Here is a 26,076-nt window from a genome sequence, read left to right on the forward strand (position 1 = left end):
CGTGTGGAAGAACTGACAATAACTATATCATCAACATAAACCAAAATGTAGATGGTGACATCCGGCCGAGAAAGAATAAACAACGAAGTGTCAACTGCAAAGGAAACAAAACCCAGTTGCTGAAGACAATCACTGAGGCGAGAATACCACGCAAGAAGTGATTGTTTTAGACCCTAAATTGCCTTGTTCTGATCCAGTTCTGGCTGAACCAGAGACTGCATGCGTGCACGCTCCCTGTCTCGGGGGTAAGTGCGGTACATGATCGAGTATATGGAGCTGCAGATGGTCATCGGTATCGCAATGGCCGTGTACAGCGCCTTGGCCAGCGATGCGGCGTTCTCCCGGTCGTGTTCAGGGCTGCTCCCTTTGTCATCCGGCTTGAAACCGTACAGGTGCTGCGACAAGAAGCCGACGACCGGAGGCGCAAACGAAGCTAGTATCGGCTCGAAAGTCCTATCCAGAGTGTTAGAAGATTACTTGGTTTCCTATTTGGTTGAGATATTATCTCCTTGATTAGTTGCCTATTCGGTTGAGATTTTATCTCCTGACCGGCTGCCTTGTTTAGTGTCCAATGCATGCCGTGATTCATGCCTATCCCCACCGATATTGTTCCATAAATCGTGTGGTTGTTACGGTGATGATCCGGCTATATATGTAACGTGTGATTACTGAATAAAGTATTGCAAATATATTTGCTATCATGGTATCAGTTTGGTTCTTCCCTGGAACCGTTCTTCCGCACGCACCCTGAGCCTCCGCCGTCCGCCATGGCTGAAGCTGATGCCGCGCGCCGCGCTGCCGAGGCTGAGCACTTGGCTGCGCTTGCTCACCAGGACGAGCAGGCTGCCGCCCGTGCGCTCGCCGAGCAGACTGCTCGCGCGCTCGCCGATCAGGAAGCGGCTCGCCGCGTCTATGCTGACGCCCAGGCCCAGGCTGCGACGGCCGCCTTGCATGCGCAAGCCGTCGCCATCCACAATATCCGCGCCCTCGTTCCTGTCGTCCTCGACCAATTGTCGCCGAACTACAGTAAGTGGCGCGGCCTCTTCATCAACACCCTCGGCAAGTACGGCCTCACCGCCCACGTCCTCTCCGACGACGTGGTTGCCGACGATGTACACTGGCACCAGATGGACTGCACGGTGCGATCGTGGCTCTTCGGCACCATCTCCTCCGAGCTACTTGAGGTCGTCTTGACGCCGGACTGCACCGCCCGCTCCATCTGGCTAGGCCTTGAGCAACAATTCATCGGCAACAAAGAAACTCGTGCATTGTTTCTTATGCTCAGTTTCGTACTTTTGTCCAAGGCGATCTGTCTATTTCAGATTATTGTCGCAAGTTGAAGGGGATGGCTGATGCTCTCGGCGACCTCGGCGAGCAAGTGCCTGATCGCACACTCGTCCTCTCCGTCCTTCGTGGTCTCAACGACAAATTCGCCTACATGGCGGCCCTCCTCAAGCGCCAGAAGCCGTTCCCATCCTTCGTCGATGTCCGCTCCAACCTATTGCTCGAGGAGCTCACCATGCAATCCAGGCCGGGCTCCTCTTCGGTCGCGCTGATCGCCGCTTCAGCACCCGGCCCTCGTGCCACCACTCCTGGCGCTGCGCCAGGCGCCGGTTCTATGCCAGGCGCTGGTGGCCAAGGCGCCCATCCCGGCGGCCAGGGTTCTGGCAGTCAGGGCTCCGGCGGTCAGGGATCCGGCGGACGCGGCCGGAATCGACGTCGCGGTCGCCGCAACGACCGCACAGATGCTCCCTTGTGGCCGGCCACCATGTACAATCCCATGACTGGGACGTTCCAAGTTTGGCCCAGCTCCGCCACTGCCCGACCGCCACGTCCGAGTGGTGCGCCTGGCACACAACAACGCCCGCATGCACTCGTTGCTGGTGCCGTGCCAAACGCGACGGGGTTTTCCTCCCCACCGATGCCGGGCGCGCCGTTCCTCGCCTCGTCGACCTTCAACATGCAGCCGGCCCCCCCTGGTGCGCCGGCCATGCAGTCCTTCCCGGGAATGGCACCGGGCTTCACTGGATGGCTGCCTCAGCCGATCACGTAGCCGAGTGCCGGCCCCTGGCCTCCACAGATGCAGCCCATGTCCTGGGACCAGAACGCATTGGCCAATGCGTTTAACACGATGACGCTCACGCCGCCGCCGTCCCAGGATTGGGTTCTGGACTCGGGTGCCACCGCTCACATGTCATCAAATCCCGGTAATCTCCTTGTGTCTTACCCACCTGGTTCCCATTGTCCTTCAAATATCGTAGTAGGAAACGGCACCCTCCTTCCTGTTACCTCTACCGGGTCCGTGTCATTTTCTAGTTCACGCGGTCCTTTGCACCTTCGTAATGTCCTTGTTTCTCCTCATATCATTAAAAACCTTATATCTGTTCGTCAGTTCACTACTGATAATAACTGTTCTGTCGAATTTGATCCCTATGGTGTCTCTGTGAAGGACCTCCACTCCAAGACAGTGATCGCCAGGTGCAATAGTTCCGGGGAGCTATATCCTCTTCATGCGGTATCTCACCCACAAGCCCTTGCTGCTGTCGGCTCGTCCACCGCCCTTTGGCATCGTCGCCTCGGTCACATTGGTCACGAGGCCCTCTCTAAATTAGCTTCATCTTTTGGTATTCCTTGTAATAAGCTAGCACTAGACAGCCTATGCCATGCTTGCCAGCTTGGTCGTCATGTACGGCTTTCCTTTGATAATTCTTCTTCGCGTGCATCTAAGAACTTTGATTTAATACACTGTGACCTTTGGACGTCCCCCGTTCCTAGTGTCTCTGGCTTTAAATATTATCTCGTTGTTCTTGATGATTGCTCGCATTTTTTGTGGACTTTTCCCCTTCGTTTAAAATCTGACACCCTCACCACCCTTTCCCATTTCTTCACCTATGTGTCCACTCAATTTGGTTGCACTGTGAAAAGCATCCAATGCGATAATGGGCGCGAGTTCGATAACTCCACCGCACGCACTTTCTTTCTTACCCATGGTGTCGTCCTTCGTATGTCGTGTCCCTACACCTCCCCACAAAATGGTCGTGCTGAGCGGATCATTCGTACCACCAACAATATCATTCGCTCCCTTCTATTTCAGGCTAGTCTTCCTGCTAGTTACTGGGTTGAGGCTCTCACCACTGCGACATATCTTCTTAATCGTCACCCCACAAAAACCCTAAATTTTTCTACTCCTTTTTTCGCCCTCTATGGTGTCCAGCCTGATTATTCTCACCTTCGTGTTTTTGGCTGTAGATGCTATCCAAACACCTCGGCGACTGCCCCTCACAAACTTGCACCTCGATCCACCCTTTGCGTGTTTCTTGGTTACTCTCATGATCACAAGGGCTATCACTGTTTGGATCTCTCCACTAACTGTGTGCTTATTTCCCGGCATGTTACCTTTGACGAGGCTTCCTTTCCCTTTGCGGAGTCCGCCCAATCCCCTCCGCCCACTGACTTTGATTTTCTCCAGGAATTCGATAGTGCACCTGTTGCTGTTGGCACTAATTTTCCTGCAGGAAGACATCACCATACCAGCATTGCTGCCCCCGTTGGACTCTCACCACGGGTCGCTACCAGCGGAGCTGACCTGGTCTCTGACGTGCTCGACGACATCTCGGCTACTCGTCTGGCTCCTGGGGCGCTCGGCGCCCTCCACCCCGAGCCGATCCCTTCGACTGGTCGCCTGGCACCTGGGGTGCTCGGCGCTCTCTACCCCGAGCTGCCGACTTCGGCTGGAGCATCCGCTGCCGTCACCCCTGTTGACTCAGTGCCACGGGTTGCTGACCCCAGCAGTCCCACTGCTTCGACGAGCCACGCCACTGCCCCTGTTGGCCCATTGCCGCAGGCCGTTGCCAATGGTGCTGCCCCTGTTGCTGCTGCTCGAAGCGCCGCCGCCCCTGCCGGCCAGTTGCCGCAGGCTACTACCTCTTCCCCAGCGCCGCCACCTGCGGCATACGCACCAGCTGGTGCGGTCCCTATTGCCCCGGTGGCCAATGACCATGCAATGGTCACTCGTGGCAAGTCCGGTTTTCACCAGCCGTGCCGCATCTTCAGTCTTCAGGCAGCTGCTATTTCACCGTTGCCGAAGAGCTCTCGAGGTGCCCTCACTGATCCGAATTGGCGTGCTGCCATGCATGAGGAATTTGCAGCTCTTCAGGACAACAACACCTGGGATCTTGTCCCTTGTCCGCCTGGTGTCAATGTCGTCTCGGGCAAATGGGTTTTTCATCATAAGCTTCATCCAGATGGTTCCCTTCATCGCTACAAGGCACGCTGGGTTCTCAGAGGCTTCACCCAACGTCCTGGCATTGACTTCGGTGAAACTTTCAGTCCTGTTGTCAAGCCAGCAACCATTCGCACTGTTCTTACAGTTGCCCTTTCCCAGGATTGGCATATTCATCAGCTTGATGTCAAGAATGCCTTCCTCCACGGTGTCTTATCTGAGACTGTATACTGTGTTCAACCCACGGGATTTGTTGATCCTGCTCGGTCCGATCACGTCTGCCGGCTGAATAAGTCTCTCTACGGTCTCAAGCAAGCTCCCCGTGCATGGTATGAACGTTTTGCTACTCATTTGCTGACCCTTGGTTTTCATGGCGCCAAATCAAACACCTCTTTATTTGTCTACCGTCGAGGCAGTGATACAGTCTATCTGCTACTATATGTGGATGATATCATTCTGACTGCTTCCTCAGTCCCTCTCCTTCAACGTGTCATCTTCGACTTGCATCAGGAATTTGCTATGAAGGATCTTGGTCCCTTGCATCACTTTCTTGGCATTTCAGTGTCTCACTCGGGTGCAGGCTTTCTCCTCTCGCAGCGTCAGTACATCCTTGACATTCTTGAGCGTGCTGGTATGACAGACTGCAAACCCTGTTCCACGCCCGTTGACACCAATGCCAAGGTTTCCGGTTCTGATGGTGCCCCTGTGGATGATCCTACACACTATCGTGGTCTTGCTGGTGCTTTACAGTATCTCACTTTTACCAGGCCGGATATCACTTATGCTGTTCAGCAGATCTGTCTTCATATGCATGACCCGCGAGAGCCTCACTACACGTTGGTCAAGCGTGTACTGCGCTACCTTAAGGGAACATTGGATCATGGCTTGATGCTCCACCGTACTGACACGGCATCTCTCATCGCTTATTCTGATGCTGATTGGGCCGGTTGTCCGGATACACATCGCTCTACTTCAGGTTATGCTGTTTTTTTAGGGGACAATTTGATCTCCTGGTCCTCCAAGCGCCAGCAAACCGTGTCTCGCTCCAGTGCCGAAGCTGAATACCGTGCTGTTGCTAACACTGTTGCTGAAGCTACTTGGCTGCGCCAGTTGATGATAGAACTTTGTCTTCCTCTACAGCGTGCTACTGTCGTCTACTGTGACAACATCAGTGCGGTTTATTTGTCCACTAATCCAGTCCAGCATCAACGAACCAAGCATATCGAGATTGATCTTCACTTTGTTCGGGATCAGGTGGCTGCCGGTGCCATACGTGTTCTGCATGTGCCTACTTCCTCCCAATATGCTGATATATTCACCAAGGGTCTTCCATCATCACTTTTCACGGAGTTCAGGTCCAGTCTGAACGTTCGTTCCGCTGCCGTTCCGACTGCGGGGGAGTGTTAGAAGATTACTTGGTTTCCTATTTGGTTGAGATATTATCTCCTTGATTAGTTGCCTATTCGGTTGAGATTTTATCTCCTGACCGGCTGCCTTGTTTAGTGTCCAATGCATGCCGTGATTCATGCCTATCCCCACCGATATTGTTCCATAAATCGTGTGGTTGTTACGGTGATGATCCGGCTATATATGTAACGTGTGATTACTGAATAAAGTATTGCAAATATATTTGCTATCACAGAGCATAGATGCTTGTTTTTTGTTTCTCGGGTACGATCTCCGCGAAAATTGGGCTGCACAAGAAGCAAGAGTTCTCAATATCAGGCAGCAATTTATTAGAGGTGAAATGAAGCTGGCAACCGACACAAATAATTACCAGAAAATTATGGTTACTTCTCAGTACCACAGAACAAACACATCAAACTAAAATTGTGTGACAGAAATGGCAGAACAACTGCCCAAGATTCCTCAAACACATCAAACTTTTGAAATCAGCGTCTAAAAATTTCAAGTAAATTGTGTGACATACCCGTCTGTAGCAGCTCCGTTCCACGAGATAATTAGTCCCATGATGAACAGAACAAGTCCATGATGGGCTACACCACTGGACGGATCATCAGGCAGTCCCAGCAGAAGAACAGCAGCCAATGGAACAGCCGAGCCAGCGCTTATCTGCGACAAGACGATCCTCCCAGCGTTCGGATATCGCTGGGCAAGGAAATCCCCCATCTTGCCACCAAAAAGACCACCAATGGAGGTCGCAACTGCGAAGATCGTCATGAAAATGGCGGTATCCTCGTGGCTGAATCCGATGAGCTCGAGCCACATCGACAAGAAGGAGAGCGCCGACCACGGTAACGAGCATCTGACACGCTGATCAACAAAGACTTGGAAAGTTGGAATCTTAATTATAGACTTGGCCTCCATGATCAGCTCCCTTGCTTCATCCAATGCAGACAGTTTACCGGTCGGTGTGCACATGCGAGCCGGTATTCTTCGCGGTGTGTTGGAGAAACGTTCCAGCCTTGAGATATTTAGATAATACACCATAATTTTACTATAGCGATTATAATATCCTTGTCGGTGTATTCAGAACCAGGGGTCCCTAAGTCCCGAGACCAGGCCGGCCATCCGCCACATGTCACCACCCTGCAAGGTAAGAAGAAGCTAAGTCCCGGGAGAAGGTGCTCGGGGCCGCCGCCTTTGGTTCCCGAGCACCCTAGTTCCCCGATGATCCGCAGATCTCAAATACCAAGAAGGAAGTGCTCGGGAGAGAGTGCTCGGGGCTGCACGTGGCAGCCCCCGAGGACTCGGTGCCCCGAAGGTCCCACCGAAGTGCTCGGGAGAGAGTGCTCGGGGCTGCACGTGGCAGCCCCCGAGGACTCGGTGCCCCGAAGGTCCCACCGAAGTGCTCGGGAGAGAGTGCTCGGGGCTGCACGTGGCAGCCCCCGAGGACTCGGTGCCCCGAAGGTCCCACCGAAGTGCTCGGGAGAGAGTGCTCGGGGCTGCACATGGCAGCCCCCGAGGACTCGGTTCCCCGAAGGTCTCACTCAAGTGCTCGGGGGAGAGTGCTCGGGGCTGCACGTGGTAGCCCCCGAGGACTCGGTTCCCCGAAGGTTCGCGCAAGATCATTCGACGACCCGAAGGGTCTCGTCGTCAGGGTGTCATCCAGTCAAAGGCCCAATGCCGCATTTAATAGGCACGCACGGCCTGACATCCCGACATCCTGATATTCTCAGCTGCCCACGCCCCAGTGTCAGACCCTGCCATGCACTGGCAGGGGGGGGGGCGTGGGTCCATTAAATGCATGGGTCCCGTCCCGTTTCATCCGGGTGCCTCGGGATAACGTTGCCAAGATCGAAGCGCTCTGTCTGCCACCCTGCCATGGCAGAAGAACAAGACAGGGTGGGCGCACCGGACACCTCTGAGGCTGCCCGGCGGGCCCCCTTTATGGCGCCCGAGGGCTTCCACAGTGGCGGGTGGTCGAATGCGCGCCGCCTTTCTCCACTGCCCCTGTCACTTCGCCAAGACGAAATGATTACGCCTTTCTCCGTTGCACCTTGGCATTCGCATCCCCTCTTTCCCATTCAGGATATGTTGAGGTCGGCACGCCTATAAAAGGAAAGGATAGAGAACACGTAAAAGAGAGACCGGAAGTGTGTGAAAAAGAGGACGCAGACGCTCGAACCAGCTCAAGCCAAGCTAGAACACGAGAGCCTCAAGCTCTTTGTAAACGGCTCTCCCCTTGGAACCAGATACATCCTTGAAGAATTCCCTTCAAGGATAAATATAGCGCTCACACAGGAGTAGGGTGTTACGCCTCCGTGCGGCCCGAACCTGTCTAAACCCCGGTGCACCCATTTTTCTCGCATTAGGGCGATCATCTCCCACCAGCCATCGCATTTGTTTCCGTTCCCGCTTATTTCCCAAACAAGCTTTTCCAGGATCATCCCCCCGGCCGAATCTCTAAAAAGGGGTCTCTCGGGATCCCTGCGACAGGAGTTCACCCTCCGACAATCCTAGTTACCATATCACATGTAAAGGGGTAAAAGATATAAAATACACTTTTACGTATATAGTTGTAACATAATGTCTTAGGAATATGCTAGTAATTTCTATTGTCAATTCTTTATATAAAATAAGCCCTCAAGAGCAGAGGAGAGGGGGCCAACTTTGGACCCATGACATCGACGCTATCTCTCGCTCTCTCTCCTTTTTTGCTCACTGTTCTTTTCCAAGCTTGAGCTTCCCTTGTGGGGAGGGGCTCTCTCTGTATTATGTCGGGTCACGTTTTCGTGTCCCAATAGATGGCGTCATCCGTGAGGATCATAAACAAAGAGCTTTGTTGGCAGGAGAAAGCAAGAGAAATAACACCGAGCACCACGAGCAAGGCATCGACGTGTAGACTATCTCTGGCCCTAATGTGTCATCGTCACATGAGCAAGCGTGGTTTGAAGCACGCGCAGCGACCACGAGCATCGCACGGCGGCATGCCGTCGACCATGCGAGCGAAACACGACCTAACTACGAGTGTGCACGCGCACCAGCTCGTACCTGGCCACACGTACAAGCGTGAGCTGGAGCACGCCCTGCACACTCTCTGGAAGGAACGTGAGGACCTCTTGGGCCCCTCCGGCTCGGCACCAAGTGCTCATTCGGGTATGTTTTAACTCCTTGTTGGGTTGAAAACTCGAGTGACCTTTCGTTTATTCAGCGTGCATGGCCGCGTAGGGTCACGTCTTTGAATGCAGGCTAAGCCACCCCTACCATCGTCCGTATTGCGAACCTACGATCGCACGACATGGCTACAATAGCAATAGCAGTGCTTTCGTTACACAAACATGGCTACAATACGCTTAGAAAACCGAGCATGTTGTTGTAGTTGCTTGTACTATCTGTATGATGGGTCGCTATCGGCTTTGGGCAGTGGAACCTTTTGTTTATTAGCACCAAAGGATAACACCTAAGCTAGAAAAAATAATGGTGAAAAAGAAAGCAGACCCGTCTAAATAAAAAGGCTATAGCTACTTAAACGTACAGATAGTGGCAGAGAGAGAGAGAGAGAGAGAGAGAGAGAGAGAGAGAGAGAGAGTAGGTAGCCAGTAAAAAAAATTAAATCACCCCACGGTGAAGGGAGTAGAGTGATACAGGTTGTTGGTCGAAAAGCTTGCCGCATTTATTATGGTGTGGTGCTACTCAGTGGAGCCCGCTCACTGCACCTTTGTCGACTAGATGTGTCCTAGCATGCACCAATAGAGTGACCTTTGCTGGCACGCGTACAGAAGTTGTTCAACTCACACAATCCTATAGATTATTCTATTATAGTACGCCTCTTTTCTGCACTAACCCATGCAGACAGCTGCCGTTTGGGTGCGCTCACGGCTTTGGGAGTGGCCATGCCATGGACTCCGCTCCACAAACTGGAGGCAGGCTCTAGCCACCCTATGCTGTAGGGCCAGAGGCCCCCTCCACGACTCGAGGTGACTCCTTGCACTAGAGGCGGGCTCTAGCCCCCCTCTGCTGCAACACTAGAGGCCCCCTTCGTGACTCAAATAGACTCCTCACACCGAAGGCAAGCTTTGTCCACTCTCTACTGCAGCGCCGAAGGCCCCCTCCATGACTCTAACAAACTCGTTGCACAGGAGGGAGGCTCCGGCCACCCTCCGCGACTCAAACCGACTCCTCGCACTGGAGGCAGGCTCAGGCCACCCCCTGCTTCAGCGTCGGAGGCCCCTCCATGACTCAAACTGACTCCTTGCACTGGAGGCAGGCTTTGGCCACCCTCCGCTACAGGGCAGAGGCCCCCACTGTAGCCGCATGCTGCACTCCCCTCGCGGATGCTGGCTCCGCTTGGCCACCGAAGGCATCCTCGACACTCTGCTCGTCGGACCCCGCTCCACTACCAGAGGCACCCTCGAGTCCGCAGCTGGAGGCCGCCATCCGTGCCAGACGCTGCGCTTTAGCCCAGCTCTTCGTCGGAGGCCTTCCACCATGCTGGAGACTACGCTCCGTGGCCACCTCCATGCTGGAGGCTTTGGGCCGCCCTCTGCACCGGTCGATGTCATGCTCACTCCCGAGGATGACGACCTGGACGGCCAAGAGGCCAGTGAGCAGGACGCTGATGAGTGACGCCATGTCATGGATGAGGGAGAGAGGGATGCCAAAAGGTGATGCTGTTGGGGGTCGTTATCAAGGACCCCCGACGGCCCCTTGGCTTAATCAGCCTGGCCTCTCTAAGGCTCGGCCTCTCGAAGCCTTCGCCTTCCAAAGTCCCAGCCTTCTGGAGCCCTGCCTCCCGAAGGCTCAGCCTCCCAAAGGCTCGGTCTCCCGAAGCCTCTACCTTCCGAAGCCCTGGCCTTCCGGAGCCCTGCCTCTCGAAGGCTCAGCCTCCCAAAGGCTCGGTCTCCCAAAGCCTCGGCCTCCCGAAACCCCCACCTTTCGGAGTCCCGCCTCCCGGAGGCTTAGCCTCCCAAAGGCTCGGTCTCCCAAGGCCTCGGCCTCCCGCTTCCCGGGCCGGCTTCCCGGAGGCTACTGGGTGAGTCATCAGGCCTCAGGAAAGATCTGCCAAAGGGGAAGCACCGGTCGTACTTTGCTTGCAAGGAGGTGACTGGCATTAAATACCTAGGCTAGCAGACGCCGCTCTGACACCCCGGCATGATGGAGGCTGTCTTAACACCCCTGACTGTGCGACGCCGGGCCGCAGATGGCGACCGGCTCACCCCCTTCAGGGGGCAGGCACCACAATAATTACTACGGTGGATATTTATCTCCCTGATAGGGTAGAAGGTAGTTATCCGGGATAAGACCCAGTAATTTGATCAGATCTCGGATATTTGTACATTACGATAACTTGTACGCCAAGCTACGCACGACCCTATAAATAGGAGGCCATGGTCCTTTGGGCAAGGGATGGGCAAGATAGCTAAAAAGACACAAAGGTGGAAACACACCAAGTCACACTGTGATACTCCTCCTAGAGCGATCCATTTTTTCTACCATCAATACATTCGTGGTGTTCCTTCCTCTTAAACTTCATCTCCAAGCTTGAGTCTCCTTCTTAGAAAAACTCTCACCGTACTTGATGGGCCAAGACGAACTCTTGATCCAACAGCGCGCTGTCCATTGGGACTCGAACATAGAAGTGCTAAGAGAGGTAGGATGCCACTCAAGAAGAAGATCACCAAGGCCGCATCAGCGGCGGCCGATCCCCCAGTGATGCCTGCGCGGCAGTCTAGCCAGCTATACGCAGCTGGCACTGACAACGGCCACCCAGCCGGGGGTAACGGGAACCTTACGGCCGCCACCGACCCAACCATAACTACAGCTGCGGGCGAATACCGAACGGTTCTCTACCCCGGAGACCCAGCAGTAGCAAGGCGAGGCCCCCGCTACGACCCTAGGGACTGCGGCTGGCGCTACCGCCGAGCACACCGTTTTGCTCGAGCAGCAATCACTCTTGGCGGCACTCCTGGCCCAGATGGAGGAACTACGGATGGCCTGGCGGGCCAAACAACAAGCTACCCATGCCTTCGCCGCTGCTCCTGGGATGGACAGCGCGTTTCCGACCCAAGCTCCACGAATAGACGAACCCCTCGGTGCAAGTACCCGGTCCGTTCGGTCCCTGGAGCCTCGGGGCCGGCGTCATGAGGACCCCCTGCAAGACCACGACTCTCCCCTGTGAGCCGACCTGCAGGCCATGCCCTTCCCAGAGGGTTTTTGGACCCCGAAGTTGCCCAAGTTTAAAGGCGATTCGGACCCCGATGAGTTCTCCCGATCCTACGCCCTAGCCATAGAGGCCAGCAAGGGCGGACCGGCCACCATCGCTAAATGCTTCCCCCTCGCCCTAGAATGGGTGGCCATACGCTGGTTCTGGGCGCTGGACCCCGGCACCATTCACACCTGGTCCCAACTCCGAGACCTCTTCCGTAGCAACTTCCAGGGCACCTTCATTGAACCAGTAACCTCTGGCAACCTGTTCACCATCAGGCAGGGGCTAGATGAAACCCTTCGGGACTACTTTTGAAGGTTCTCCCAGACCAAAGCCCAGATTAAGGGCATATGGACTCTTCGGTCATCGACGTCGCAACCTAGGGCCTGGCCGAAGGCCCCCTATACGATCGGCTGAATCGACGCCCAATACGTATGGTAGAAGTTCTCATGAGCAAGTTCGAGGAATATGCATGGGCGGAGGAGGAAAAACTCCGCCGGAGGCGCTCACAAGCTAGCGAGGCTTCGTGTGCCAATTCCGAGAGACCACACTCGTAGGCCCCTGCTCCCCCAACAAAGAGGAGCTTCGAGGAGGCCCTTACCGCTGGGTCCCAAAGGGGGCGGCAACGACAATGCCAAAACATCAGCAATGTTAGCCCAAGCCGCAGGGATCCGAACAAAAGCCACCCCAAGGGGCGTGGCCGTGGACGCTCCGGAGGCCTCTCGGAGTGAAGCCATGCCCCAAACCAGCGTTCTGAGGAAGAATCATGTTGCACTCTACACGACACAGGATGAGGACATAATACCGACAACTGCCGAACCCTCACCACCTTCCGAGAGGAGTACCTCGGGAGGCAGGCGGCCTTCGCCTCAACTGATGGGCCCCCCAAGGGGCGGTCCAAAGATCGCAGGCCATCGGCCAACCGATGGTCAACCATCTGGCCCTGCAGAATCCTTCGCAGCTGGCCCTACCTTCACCACCCCAAACATCCCTTGAGCGGTACAGTGACGAAGGGGCACGGGGCAAAGAGATCGTCCTTAGAAGAAACTCTCGCCATACTTGCTGCGGCAAGACGAACTCTTGCTCCAACAGATGCCTTGTCGCAGAGCACACACTCAAGTCCATACCCGCACCACGCGTGACATGGTGATGCCAACCGAGCATCCGTCTGCATCCGCCATGAACGCCGATGCAGTGCCCATGCCTCCATCCCCTTCCAGTTTGAAGAAGTGATCGTCTAGCCCTAATTCCGCATAGGCAGCGACCACCGGCACGCAAGAGTGAGCTCAAATGCAGGTTCTACACTTCCGCAGAGACCGCTGCGCTCGCGCTGGCTATGACCGTCGCGAAGGCCACGTGAGGGTCCAACGACAGCGTCCGCGACGACAGAGGGCACGACACCGATCAGGGTCTTGAACATGCAGGCATCCCTATCAACGTAGACCATGACGCCATACAATGGCTCAAACACATGGACGATGGAGGCCATGGCGTTGCCCCTAAATATCGTAAGATCTAGAGCAACGCCGATGAGGTCATGCTCCTCACCACCGCTGCTGCCTTCCACGAGCACACCAACCGAGCATCGCACGATCGGGACACGGGGGTGCTGTTTTGCTCCATCAGGGTCCATCAGGGACTCTATTTCCCTGCACATCAACAAGGCCAAGGTGTCCTACAAGCTGGGGTGCTTCAGCAGCATGTATCAGCATGAGGCGTCAGGGCAATCCGCCACCACACACAATCGTCATGTGCATGATCTGAGTGCCAACATGTGGGGCGTCCTTAATGTCGTAGCCCTAGATGCAGCAGTTGTGATGCTAGTGGTCACTGAGCCACTGAGGTGCTTGGTGAGTCCTGGATAACGAATGGACAAACAATGGTGGGGTTGCCCCTTGAGAACGGCCTGTCACTACTAGAGGAAAGGAGGGTAGATTGATCAAAACCAAGTGGAGGCAGTGGCTTGATGAAGACATGCAAACACAGATGCAAACTAAGTGGAGGTAGTGCTTCGGCCAACCTCCTCGCTGAAGGCCACACTTTGTCACCAACCTAGGGCCCCGACGGAACTTTAGGCCAAGCCTCCGGCCTCTATAGGTATCCACACCGTCCTTTAAATCATGCAAAAACAAGAAAAATCTGGTTGGCTGGCGGGAGTCAAAAATGGTTAGCTCTTGCACCATTTGATCTTGCAGGGGTTAACTAGATGAGAATACGTCAATACTATAGTTACAATTTGGTTCTCAACGAATATTCACGTAGATCATACTCGTTGATTACATGATTAGCATTCTCCATAAAAAGGCTCTAGCTTGGCAACACGTTCGTTAACCACCATATCTAGGAACAAACGCGTCCTGGATAACCGACTACCATGCAGCCAAAAGCGCAGGAGGCATGTGGAAGCCAGGGCCGCTCGGGTGGTACAACACTGCTTAGGTCCATAAGTAGGACTTCCTGCATCTAGAACACCATGCAATTATGTCTTGAAAATATACATATCTATAGCCTAAGTGGTGTTACCTATTTCTTATGCTATTGCATACTACCTCGATGGACCTGTGCCTCGCCAAAAGCCCACAATGATGGCATAAGCACATCACAGTGGCACTAGCACTGCACCTAAAAGGTCACATGCCTCAGTTGCATCGAGCGCAGACCCTCTACCATCTCAGAGGCCACAAGCCTCGATCATGTCGAGCAGGTCACCCTCCGCCATCTCAAAGGCCACATACCTCAGTCGCATCGAGTAGGTCACCCTCCGCCACCTCAAAGGCCACAAGCCTCGGTCGTGTTGAGTAGGTCACCCTATACCACATCAAAGGCCTCATGCCTTGGTCGCATCAAGCACAAACCCTCCGCCACATCGAAGGACACATGCATTGGTCACCTGGAGCACATACCCTACACCACCTCAAAGGCCATAGGCCTCGGTCGCATCGAGCAGGTCACATTCTGTCACCTTGAAGGCCACATGCCTTGGTCATGTTGAGCAGGTCACCCTCCTCCACCTCGAAGGCCTCAACTATCAGTCGCATTGAGCATAGACCCACTGCCACATCGAAGACCACATGCCTTGGTCGCATTGAGCAAAAACTCTACACCACCTCAAAGGACACATGCCTTGGTCATGTTGAGCAAGTCACCCTCTGCCACCTCGAAGGCCACATGCCTCGGTCGCGTCGAGTGTGTCACTCCCCATCACCTTCAAGGCCGCTGGCCTCAGTTGCTTCGAGCATATGGTAACCCTCCTTGGCCAAGCCCATGATAGCGGCACAAGTAGGTCTATCCCTATGGCTAAGCCCACGATAGAGGCACAAATTGGCCATCACCATGGCACTATTCCAAATCACAAAGTATCAGGACCTCGGTCATGAGATATACAAGGTGTTAGGACCCGTCCAAATTGTATTCAAATTAATCATTAGGGTGACCATTTAATAAGATGAGAGCTAGCACCCACTCGTCTCTCGACGTGCCACGTGCTAATACACATCTCATCACAATAATTGCAACCCCCAATGATTAAACTGAATCCAACTCTGGTAGTCCCAGTATGTATGCCCCGATAATTCTCAGGAAAGCTATTACCCACACATACCTTTACTAACATGAATATCACAACATCATGATTAAACTAGGGTTCAAAAGATTACAAGTTGATACATTAGACAAAAGATAGGGTATTAACTAGCGTAAACATACACAAATCACAGTGAAAAATATCTAAAGAAACAAAACCGGTGGCGCCATTTACCCACAAGGCAACTAACCGGGGTTAGAGGTAGTATAATGACTACTTACCACCACACCGCTCTCGGTGGGATTCAAGTAGCCAACATCTATCATCACCTGAAAAACAAACAATCAGCGTGAGTGCGAAAGTACTCGCAAGACTTAATTCATATTGGGTATCTATAATAACCTGACTCCAAGGATTATATATCTGGATGAAGTAGAAAGAAACCAGCCATAAGGTGAAGTGAATTTACATGCAAATAGCAACATTCGACTCAAGTGTGAGCAACTACAACCTAAAACTTGTACTCTCCTACCCTGAGAACATTAACATAAACATAACTGTAACTTGACACATCTCATCTCATCATCTATCATCACAACCACTTCCCAACGTACCATAACCCAACCTCAGAACTCTACGACTGATGCGGATGGATAGAAGCGTGCTCATGACTGAGAACGCGATAATTCGAATTGATTTTACACCTTGAAGGGGTACTCCTTTGCCCACACATTACGGGCCCACTCTCCATACAACCTGTCGGTTGCAAGCGATGATTCACGTGATAACCGTTCCCGTACTCACCCAAAACCCTTGTTCCCATGCTGAGGCATGTGGAGGTCACCTAGATCCTGAGCGTACGATGACCTACCGGCCCAACCTTAGATGCCTCTACAAGCCTTCTAGCTCACATCCCAGTGCATGAGTCAAATGAACGCGATGACTTACGATACTTAGCTTATCTTACCATTAGATTGACACGTGGTAAGTACGAAAAAGTGCTAAAGCCAATGACACCAACAATCGGTGCTTAACTGATTCAAGCGGTCTATGACATCCAGCTTTCTCTCCTAACCTACCTCTAGCACCGTCCATATCTCGTCTCTTCCTCATCCTTACACTCATACAACCCTGACATTGTTTTTATTGTGAAAGTAATTAATTCTTATACTCACAAACGGTGGAACATTCCACCGCTTGATTTCTACCGGTGACCTATACATTGCTAAGTATATCAGATAATTTTAAGTTGAATAATGCCATGTTATACCCGGGTTACAAGGATAGAAAACATCAGTAGTTCAAGTTAGGAAATGCATCAACATATGTTCTACCCATAAAACCCAACACAAACTTGCCAACATGCATACCATACATAAAGCAATAACTTATCAAATTAGACTCCACGTGATCCAAAATATGAGGTAAAATATGCTTAGATGCTTGTCTTGGTACTCAATTGCTTCACACTCAAAATCACAACCAGGTTCCACCTCAAGAATACCTCTGTCGCTCTCTGTTTCATCGATCACTAAAAGAAAAACGGTGCATCGCAATTAACATGACGAAATGCTATGATACATGCACTGAATGCCATTAAAATATAACGGGAGATGAGGTACTGAGTAAAGAACATGATGCGACAAAAAACATATGAATTGAAGTGCGAAAGCTAATGGTATAAAAGACTTATTTAAGGTCTGTTAAAAAAGGACCATAATTAAGCTAGCTATCAAGATTAAATGAGCTTCACAATTTAAACAACACCTACATACCAAAGTGTATTTTCCTAGATAGTACTGATCATAACATGAATTGTCTAAGTAGTTTCATAATTTTAGAACATGGTATTAATGAACTGTAATTTAATTGAGTTGAAACACAATTAATTAATTATAAAAAATATTTTATTGAGTTACAATATTTTTAACACGTAGTTCACACTCATACGAAGCTAATTCAACTGGTTTCATGATTTTTGGAGTTTGTATGAATTAACTAAGAAATATACAAACTATCAGCAAAGTAAACAAAAAAGAAAAACACCTGATAAACAGTAAACCCGGAAGTTCCGGGTTGAGGTAGGAAGTTTTGGGTGAGTTTCTGAGCGAGGGTTCTCGATTAAATTTGCTCGGATTAACTCGAAACTTCCAAGTAGGGTTCTTGGGTATTTTTAGCTATGATTACCTGGAACTTTTGGGTTGTAGCATAACACAAGTTTTGCGATGATTCTTCAGCCAATTCAACTTGCATGTCTTTCTAATTCGAGGATAAGTGTGTTTGCACTAACCCAAAGGCTCTAGGCTCCATCTACCCACAAGAACAAAACTAAATCCCTAGTTCTACCTCATCCAAATTCCTCCTATTAGCTCCAAGTCATCAAGAACGAAACGGTGTTTCACAAAAGCAAGAATGCCGCTACAAACCCATCCAAAGCAAAACTAAAATGTGCATTCCCACCATGAGATCCTAGGAAACTTACCCAAGGTTCTTTTTGAGGCCAGAGACCTTTGGGTGTGGAAGAAAATTGAGGAAGAAGCTCGGAGAAGAGGATGAAGGCTGCTAAAAATTTCAGAGCAAAGGGGTGACGAATTTGATTTTAAACTCCTCCAAATCATTATGCATGCAAGGAAATCTTAGGTGGATGGAAATCTAAGGAGCTAGGGATTGCAATGGGGTGACATGCATATCTTGATTCTTGCTCTTGAGAGAGATATTTGGGTGGAGAGGGGGAGAGCTTGAGGGAGAGAGGGAGAGCAGCAACCCTTGTTGCTTGTTGGCTTGGTTGGGGTGAGAGGGAGCGCGTGAGGGAGAGAGTGAACTGAGGGACAAAGGTGGGGCTGCTGCTTTGCAGCCGAGTAGGAGAGAGAGGGTGAGGTGTGGGGCTGGCTAGTGGGTCTCACTCGCTAGAGAGACAAGAATTTCAGCTGCGCAACTTCTACGAAACATGTGCAGTGATTACAAACAAGATAAACCCATTTTAAATGGATTCACCCGCCACGCCCATGCAAGACTTAAACTAGTGAGAACTCTAACATCGAGTATTTTCATAACTCAAAGTAATTTCTAAACCACCATAAGAAACAACAAGCACTCAACAATTAAATATAGTGCTCATGATGCTTATGACGCATGATTATGGTTAATGACATGATTACGGGGTTTGAGACGTGACAAAAGGCTCCACGCCTTGGCACGAGACCACACCTGCACATAAGATGCGACACTCGCTCACAACCAAAAGACACGAGGAAGTTGAGGAATAACACTCCGCGCAATACACATTGCACCTATGTTGCAGGATGCGCCCATCGCTTGCTCGCGACCAAAAGACGCAAGGGGAGCCGAGGGGTCAGGAATCCATGATGGAGGGCACCGCACAAGGCTGGATTAGGAACAATGCAAGGACCGAGATCCCGAGGAATTTGAGTAGGACTCGGAATATGTTGGCTTTGGGGCTTTGTCATCATCACGACGACTACTTGGCCTTGCCATCAACTTCGCCTCCGGTCCTCGCCGCGGTGCCTTGGATGGCACCGCCTCCATCGAGCATTTCCATGGCTACCCGCTGAGGGGGTCACGTACTGCATCCCACATCCTCACCATCGACTTCGCCTCTAGCCCTCACTGCGGTGCCCCAGACAACCCTGCCTCCATCGAGCATTGCCATGGCTACCCAGTGAGGGGGTCGCAAACTGCCTCCCTTAGCCTCGTCGTTGACTTCGTCTCTGGCCATTACTGTGGTAACCTAGACAACCCCACCTCCATCTAGCGTCGTCTTGGCTACCCGCTGAGGGGGTCGTGGACTGCCTCCCTTGGCCTCACCGTTGACTTCACCTCCGGCCCTCACCGCGGTGCCTCAGACGGCCTTGCCTCCATCAAGTCCCACCGTAACGATGCTCTGGACAGTCGTGCCTCCGTCAAGTCTTGCCACAACTAGCGGCTGAAGAAGTCACGAACTGCCCCCCTTAGTGATTTCGCCCCTGCTCTCGCTGCGGTGCTCCAGAAGGCCCCGCTCCGTTGATCCTCACCGTGGCCACCCACTTAGGGGATCATGGATGGCCTCCATCGAGCCTCGCCGTGGCCACCTGCCGAGGGCGTCGACTTCACGTTTGGCTCTGTGCCATCTCCATCGAGCCTCGCAGCCCTTCGGCTCCAAACGGCCTTGTCTCCGGCAACTTCTATGGGGCTTCGGACGGCCTCGCCTCCGTCGAGCCTCACCAAGGCCACCCATTGAGGGGGTTGCGGATGGCCTTCGTCGAGCCTCATCGCGAGCACCCACTGAGGGAGTTGACTTCACCTCCGGCTCTTGCCACATGGCTCCGGGCCACGCCATCTCTGGTGAGCCTTGCCACCATTCGGCTCTGTCAAAGGGGTTGACTTCGCCTTCGGCTCTCATCGTTGGGCTCTAGACCATGCCATATCCATCGAGCCTCGCTGCCCCTTGGCTTATAACTATGTTGAATAAAAGTATTGCATTAGGTTCCGTACTTCACCCCTTGATATCTCTCACAGCATGGTTCCTAGACTCATTGTCCTCTCCCCGACTCGTACCGAATCTCGGGGTGAGATTCTTTTTAAGGGGGGGGGGGAGGTTTGTCACGTCCCAAATTCTTAATCACCCATTTAAGAAAAATCATGCTTCCTAAGCATTATGTTTAATTTTGTGTAATGGTAATTCAGAATGCTAATGCACTTCGTTAAAGGTCAATTGGATGAGAGAAGGAAATTCGGGAGAGAACAGAGTTGAATTCGCAGTCAAAACAGACTCATTTCTCTAACACTTGGGCCCCACACCTCACCCACTCCCTCTCTCAAGTGGGCAGCACCCCACCTACCCTCTCTCTCCCCTCCTCTCACTCCCCACGTCCCCACCCGAGTTGCAGCAGCAACAGCTCCCCTCTCACTCTCCCACTCAAGTTCACTCTCTGTTTTCTCCCAAAATCCGAGCTCAAGTGGAGGATTCAAGGTATGCATGTGGTACCATTGCATTTTCTAGCTCATGAGCAACTCATCTATCCAATCCATTTTTGTTTTCGTGGAAGAATAGAGTAGTTCTTGAAGTTCTTGGCGTTCTTGAGCTTTTTGGAGCAAAAATGGAGTTTTGATCGAAACTGAGCTCTAGACTCGTGTTGCTATTTGATGAGTAAGTTCTAGGACCCTTGGACTATCCCTAACATGTTCCCTTTAGGCATGGAAAATATCACAAATCGAATCAACCAAAAATCCACTCGAGAACAGCTTTTCTGGGCTGACCCGGATATCCCGGACTCACCCGGAGACTCTGGGTTCAGTAGAAATAGTCCATTGAATTGTGCTCAAAATTGGTTAGGGTTTAGGGTGCGAGATTGGTTTAGAATCTTTTAGATGGGGCATATGCACGTTTGTGTAGCACAGATTTGTAAAGTGAGTCAACTCACCCGAGGGAAAGGTCATGAAGAACCCAAGTCTGTATCACTTGGATAATCCGGTCAAACCCGGAGACTCCAGGTAGTTACGTTATCGAGTAGCCGAGAGCTTCATTCGGAGCCTCACACGGAGTGTCCGGCACATCCCGGATAGTCCGGACTAACCCGGAGGTTTCGGGTTAAGTTAGAGTAGTGGCTAGCCGAGAGTATTCACCAGAGGATGGCCCGGATACTCCGGAATTTGGATATTTCGGATTCACTTGGATACTCCGGGCCAGTCAAGTAAAAAGGTAGTAACCGAGCGCCTCTTCCGGAGGTTCACCCGGAGGGTTCGAACCAACCCGGATATTCCGGATGGCTGTTATTTTTTGGATTTTGTTTAGATCATTTAGTATTGCGTTGATTCGCATATCTTGTGCCTCTAGCATTTTGTTAAGCTTTGTGGCATACCTTTTTGCACTTCATTCATACTCATTTGCATTGCACGCGTTGATCCTTTTTAGAGATCACCGATCCGTCGATCCCGGAGGCCGGGGGCGATCCTGAGGCACCCCACCTATTTGAGCCAGTGCATCCAGGAAAGCAACTAAGCATATTGACCCCTCTTGTGTAATTGGATAAGTTTAAAATTGATGAAATATGCTTATGTATGTATGCATGTTTAGTGAGTCAGTATCATGTACCAATGGGTAGAACCTATGCCGATTGCATTATTCTACTTTGAATACTTGTGTATTTACATTCCTTGTAGCCTTTGAGATGTTGTCAATGTCTAGGTATAAGTTCGACTTATATGCTTAGGTCATTGGGTAGAAGTCAAACGATGACACATACCGTTGTTCACGAGCATATGACCTTCTTATGATTACATACACTTGTTGAGGTTGAGATGGTTGTATGAGTGGTGAGTATGAGACGAGGTGTGAATGGTGCTAGGAGGTGTTTTGTCCTGCCCGGATGTGGAGTTCCCCTGGGTATGTTGGTAGAGGAAACCGGACACCGTATACCGCTTTGCACCGGTTAAGCATCGATCGTCGGTGTTGTTGGCTTTAGCACTTACCTTATTACTGTGCCGAGCAATGCATGATCCAAACGGTTGGGGCTGGTTGGGAAAGGTTATCACGAGTACCCCCTTGTGTGTACTTTGGCCGATGGCACAAGCCGTATGGTCCTCGTGTCGTGTGGGTCCAAGAGCATCCCCCTGCAGGGTGTATAAAAAGTTCGAACTGCCACGCTCTCGGTCATGAGCATGCTTCTGTCCATCTGCATCAGTCGTAGAGTTTCGAGTATGGTTTGTGGTTCAATATGTGGGAGATGGTGATGTTGGTTCTTGTTACTTATTGGTACACACGTTGTTTACAGTTACACTTGTCCAGTTGTTAGTTGAAGGGCAGTTTTCATATGTTTTGGTTAAGTTTCAGTCGCTCACACATATATCTAGGATGCTTAGTGCATATGTTTTACCTAACCTATGGCACATCCGTGCTAATGATCAATGCATAATCCTTGGAGTCGAGCTATGTATATATGCTCTATATGGTTTAAGTCTTGTGAGTACCTTCGTACTCATGCCTGCACTTTCAGGTACTCCTGCTGCTGGGGAAGAGGCTGTTTTTGGCTACTTCGTGCCTGTAGATCTTGGTGGCGGGCAAGAGTAGTGCATCCTACTCTGAAGGTGGCGTGCTGAGATGGTGCCTAAGGGCATGTGGTGCCATTCTCTTTTGTTGTTCATAAGTTTAACTTTCCACTGCGTAGTTCTTTTGTGGTTAGGAGTTGAGGAGTTTTGTCTCCTCCTAGCTCCCTTTTGTTGTAAATATAAATGTTTATTACTCGCTCTTTATTAAGCTATGTTGTGATGTACATGTTGAAAGGCATGTGTTCCGATCCTTGGGCACAAAACACGTGCCGGGATTACCGAAGCGGTATTCTGTTTAATCGCTGAAGTTATGATTGTGTCGGTGATCGACTTAGTGATTAATTAGAATACTGTTTGGACGGTTCCCCACATCTGACAAGCCTCACTACTGCCACCCGCTGAGAGGGTCGCAGACAGCCTTCGCCGAGCCTCACCGTGGTCACTCACTGAGGACGTCGACTTCGCTTCTGGCTTCGTGTTGTCTCCATCGATCCTCGCAACCCTTTGTCTTCGGATGGCCCTGTCTCCAGCAACCGACGCGGGACTTGAAACAGCCCAGCCTTCATTGAGCCTCGCTGCGGGCACTCACTGAGGGGGTCACGGACGGCCTCCATCGATCCTCGCCACGAGCACCTGCCGAGAGAATTGACTTCACCTCCAGCTCTCGCCACGGGGCTCCGGGCCACATCGTCTCCGTCGATCCTCACTGCCCCTCAGCTCTATCATCGAGTTCACCTCCAGCACTACCCGTGGGGCTCCAGACCATGCCGTCTCTATCGAGCCTCACTGTCCCTCGGCTCCGGATGGCCCGTCACCATTGAGCCTCGCTGCCCCTCGGCTTGCGGCCATCGCCGAAAGGTTTTCCAAGGACGAAAAGCTGTTCAAGATATCCTAACTCTGAGGCGGGGCTAGAGCTGGTTCGTGGTGCATCCGCTTGCCCCTCCGAACCTTGGAGCTAGCGAATGAGGGGGTATTGTTGGGGAAACGTCCTAACCTTAAGATATTTAGATAATGTACTGCGGTCTTACTATAGCAATCATAGTATCACAGTTACCACATCATATGTAAAAAGGTAAAAGACTTAAAATACCCTCCTACACACATAGTTGTAACATATATCTTAGAAGCAAACTGATAAATTCCCCTGTCCTTTCTCTCTATAATATAAGCCCTCAAGGGCAAGGGAGATGGGGCCAACTCTGGACCCATGACATCGACGATACCTTTTTTTTTCGGCCCACTGTTCTTTTCCAAACTTAAACATAGCGGAGAGGCTCTCGTCGTGTTCTGTCGCGGCAACCCAACAAAGGGAAATGAGGATCCACGGTGAATAACCATATGAGAATGCCTACAATGACGCTAATGAATGCGACGAGATGGAAGGCCATGCGCCATCTGGCAATCCCAAAGATTGTGGTTTGTGCCAGCATCCAGGCAAAGAATCCCCCAACTATGGAGCATATGCTGCTGGTCAGCTGTAGCCAGCCGAAAGCTATGCCAGGGTTGTCGTCGTTCGAGTTGAGTCGGCGACCAGCGACTGGACTACTGGTATGACAAGAGCTAGACCAATGCCATTCAAGCCCCTTGAAATTGCAACCTGGGAAAACGGCAGTTTAAGTGTCAGTTTCCTATCGGTATCTTTTTCCCTGACAAAATCCTTATGTTTTGCAGTAAAAAATATTTGTTTGGAAAATGAGATAGATAAAGAATGAACATGAACACTGTATTTAAACATCAATTCCTTATAGAAGGAAAATTCCAATTTCGTATGACCAAACTTTTAAGTGGATTTAAATAACTAGTCGAAGAGAAAAGGCAAGAAGATTTAACTGGCTCTAACCTCTAAACATGTGATGCCTAAATTTTGTAATGAAGGTACTCTCTCGACAGAGTAAAAGTATTTTGTGTCAATGTGTTAATATCAGAACTAGAAAATGTTTGAGCCGAAATCCTGATGTATGATTAGAAAACAATGTGTATTAAGTCTCATGGAAGAATTGAAAGAGATGACAAGTGACTTCTAGGTTGTTGCTTAATAAGACTCAAGTATGACTTCCACATCCTTCACCACAAATTCAAATTTGGAAAGAGAAAAAAAAGAATGACTCAGCAATGCCGGTACCAGGTCATGGTCGCAGCAGGAAATTCACTGCCTTAATCAAGTCCCAATAATTTCACCATCTGGGCGATTTCTTGGTAAAACCTCTCCTCCTAAAGCAAATTTACCACCGGGATTGCTGGAAAATTACAGAGTTCTCCATCTACTTGATTGAGATCGATGCACTACTAGCACCAAAATGTTGGAGCAGAATGGCACTAAGGAGCCACCTAAAATCTGAGATCTGTTCTTGCTAAGGAAAGTCGCATTTGCTGTGTATTCCTGCATCAAATCGAATGATTAGTAAAGGTGTATCAAATGATGGCTGAGCGGCTCACCTGGAGGAAGGTGTCGGAGATGGCAAGAAGGAAGGTGGCGCCGGCCCCAAAGGAAGGTGGCGCCGGCCCCAAAGGAAGGTGATTTCAGCTTGTATGGGACGGTGCCCACGTGCTCCACAATGGGGTAAGGGCCATAGTACCTGAAAGCCAACTTCTGGTTGGAGCGTTGAGCGAGGGACGACTGAATATATGGCTGGAGTTTCAGATAAATATGATCACCGACTGCAAACTCTCGCTCTGTCCGATGCCGGTCAGCCTGTTGCTTCATGCGATTTTGAGCTCGGTGAAGCTACTGTTGAAGCAATTGAGTCATCACCTCGCGTTCCTTAAGCCAAGTGACCAAATCATGAACCGTGGCCTCATCCAATTGAATGATGCCGAGATCGCGCGGCTTGTGACCGTAGAGCACCTCAAACGGCGTCATTTGCAAGGATGTATGGTAAGAAGTGTTGTACCAACATTCTGCATGGGCGAGCCAATGAAACCAGTTGTGTGGGTAGGCATGAACGATGTAGCACAGACAAGCTTCCAAACACTGGTTTACATGTTCGGTTTACCCATTGGATTGAGGATGGTAGGAAGAACTGAGATGCAATTCAGTGCGCGACAGCTTGAACAGCTCTTGCCAGAAAGTACTTGTGAAAATGCAATCTCGATCCGACACTATCGCATGAGGTAAGCCATGCAGCTTGAAGATGTTGTTGATGTAGATTTTGGCCACTTGCTAGGCGGTAAAAGGATGTGTAAGAGCCAAGAAATGGGCGTATTTAGAGAACTAATCGACCACCACAAGGATAGTGTCGTGATTCGCTGACCTGGGAAGACCTTCAATGATGTCCAATTGAACCACAATCCACATTTGATCTGGGATATTGAGCGCTTGAAGCAATCCCAGAGGAGGAACACGTTTGGTCTTAGCCTGTTGACAGGTTTGATAATGTTGAATATATGCTTGAATTTGGGTTTTCATATCAGGCCAGGTGGACAACCGTTTAATGTGGTGATATGTGGCATAGAAGCCAGAATGACCCCCCCCCCCCCCAAAGCACTATTGTGCAAGGCTCCAATGATCTGCTGCTGAATCGCAGGGTCAGCGCCCACCCAGACACGGCCTTTACAGCGCAAGATCTCGTCCAACAAACTGAAATCCGGATGAGAATCGACAGATACCGCAAGAGCAGTAAGAATGCATCGAGTAACTTCATCTGACTGATAACTTCGCTTAATTGCTTCAAGCAACGG

General features: G+C 51.1%; 1 pseudogene; it reads right to left on the reverse strand.

The window, feature by feature from the left end:
* Window positions 1-173: 173 nt before the first annotated feature.
* On the reverse strand, window positions 174-25,258 carry LOC133896931 (uncharacterized; annotated as a pseudogene).
* Window positions 25,259-26,076: the final 818 nt, after the last annotated feature.

Source organism: Phragmites australis, chromosome 17 (genome assembly GCF_958298935.1).
Source record: "Phragmites australis chromosome 17, lpPhrAust1.1, whole genome shotgun sequence".
NCBI classification, from domain to species: Eukaryota; Viridiplantae; Streptophyta; class Magnoliopsida; order Poales; family Poaceae; genus Phragmites; species Phragmites australis.